Genomic DNA, 2,500 nt, shown 5'->3' with positions numbered 1-2,500 from the left:
GTGACGTCCAGGGGAGAGATGGGTGTGGAGAAATCAGCATTGGTAATGGGCCATGAACGCAAGGTCTTTATTCAGCCCAGGTCAACGCGTTGCCTTTCGTTTGAAGATCCACAGTGATTCAGCAGTTTCTCTTTCCAATCTCCCCTTAAAATTCCTTTGTAAGAGAACCGCTGCTCTTAAATCTGCAACAGAATGTCCCGGAAGGTTGAAACGCTCACCCACTGGCTTTTGAATATCGTGGTTTCTGATGTCAGACTTCTGTCCATTTAGTCTTTGTCTGAGAGACTGACCTGTTTTGTCCAAAGTAGATTGTGGAAGGGCGTTGCTGGCGTGTGATGGCATAAATCCCATTAGAAGATGAGCAGGAATATGAACCTGAGATAGTATGGCTGACATTGGCGGGTCCAGAGATGGTGTTCCTGGAATCTATATGAGGGCAAAGTGGGCACCTCGGTTTGTGGCAGGCCTTGGTGCCAGAGTCCATGTTCTTGTGAAGTAGTTCATCATCATGGGTGAGAAGTTGTTTTAGGTTAGCCGGCTGCCTGCAAGCAAGAAAGGGACACGCGCGCGCGCGCACCCCCCCCACCCCCCCCCCCCCACCCCAGTGCTTCAGCGAGGGAAGTGTCACAATCCAGCATGGGTTGCAGGTCCTTAATGATACGTTGGACTGGTTTTAGTTGGGAGCTATAAGTGACAACCAGAGGTGCCCCGTTGCCGTTCTCTCTGGGCTTAGCTTGTAGTAAGTTGTGCCTGGGTATCATTCTGGCCTTCTCGATCGTCTTTCGCACCATATCCGCCGGATATTGTAGTTGCGAAAATGTTTGCTGTAGGTCTCTCGAGCGTGTGTCTCTGTCTGAAGGATTGGAGCAGATGCGACTATAGCGTAGGGCTTGGCTATAGACAATGGAATGTCTGATAGGGTCGGGGTGGTGGCTGGACGCGTGTAGATACGTTTGCCGATCTGTCGGTTTCCGGTACAATGTGGTGCTTGTGTGCCCCCCGTGGATCCGTACCGTGGTGTCTAGGGAGTCGATTTCTCGTTCGGAATAATTCACAGTTCGATTGATGGTGGGGTGGAAGTCGCTGAAAGCCTGGTGAAATCTTTCAAGGGCTTCTTTGCCATGACAAAGAAAATGTCATCCATGAATCTCAAGTCAAGGAGAGGTGCCAGTGGGTATGAGTTCAGAAAAGGCCGTTCTAGACCTGCCATGAAAATGTTGGCCTATTGTGGAGCCGTGCGAGTGCCCATGGCAGTGGGTGAAGACAGGGATGCCCGTTAAGCCCGCTCCTTTATGTAATTTCTCTCGAGCCGCCGCTTCGACGAATTCAAGAAGATCAGGTCATCGAAGGGGTTCGGGTAGGAAATGACACCCTAAAAACCGTAGCCCACGCAGGTGACCCTTATGTAGCGGGTAGAGATCCTGAGGAGTCGAAGGAGGTCAAAGGTCATTTGAAGAGGCATGAAAGAAGAATTAATAGGGAGGAATTTGCAAGCGTTAATATGGAAAAGTCAAAGCCTATTGATGCAAGCGATGAGCACAAAGGAATCGATATTAGCGGTTCACAGGACGGGCTGGGAAGCACAAAGGAGGTTCGGGAGGGACATTTGAAAGGGACGGTCAAACGTTTGGGAATACGGTTTGGGCCAGGCAAGAACTAGCGGCGCCAAAACTGAGAGGCGTGGTTACGAAGAGAAAAAAGGAACGTCGTGGGGAAATTTTCATCGGCGCTTGTTTCAGAGAGTGAAATGTGTCAATGCGTGCTTCGTGGCAGCTGGAAATTTTCCAGCTCAAGTTTATCCTCCTCCGGAAGGTCCGATGGCACAAGGGATGCGTGAACTCACACGGCTCACGGCAGGGACGAACAAGTCCCCTTTAACGGGAGCTGAGTTTTACCGGACGATAGAGGACGGAGGTTTCGGTTGACCGGAAATAGAGACCCTCTTTTTAAGCCGGTTCTTAAGATCTAATTTTGCAAATCGTCACATCGGAGAAATGAAATGGGTATTTTTTTTGTTCCTCCCCCCCCCCCCACCCCCCAAAAAGCATCTTGGGAGGAGGAGGCTTGGATGCGGAATCGGATGGGACAGTCACGTTTTGGAAAGAACGCCACAAAACGTCATGGGACTGTCAGATCACCGACGAGTTATTAATTAACCGTACGAGCAATTAAAAGATCAAGGAAACGGGCACGGGAAAAGGAGGGACCAAAGCTTGGTGCGAACAAGTAATCCGACAGAATCCTGGAGGACCGTATGAAGCAGCGCTCGCTAAAAAGGAGAGGGGGGGGGTCGTCTAGATAGCCGGAGGCCAGGTCGACCCAAAGGAAGCCTGCCCCACCCAACAGCCGTCTCCTACGCTCTTGCTGTGCCTTGGCCTCGGCCAGACGAGTCCCATTGTGAGGCCATGTCAACCCACTGGCTTTCTTGGCGGTAGGCCTGGACTCCGAGGACGGGGGGGGGGGGGGGAAGAAAGTCCCCCTTCAGAGGCCAGGTGTAGCG

The sequence above is a fragment of the Euleptes europaea genome, unplaced genomic scaffold (assembly GCF_029931775.1).
Source record: "Euleptes europaea isolate rEulEur1 unplaced genomic scaffold, rEulEur1.hap1 scaffold_34, whole genome shotgun sequence".
Classification (NCBI taxonomy): domain Eukaryota; kingdom Metazoa; phylum Chordata; class Lepidosauria; order Squamata; family Sphaerodactylidae; genus Euleptes; species Euleptes europaea.
Note: the sequence above shows the minus strand (reverse complement) of the source record.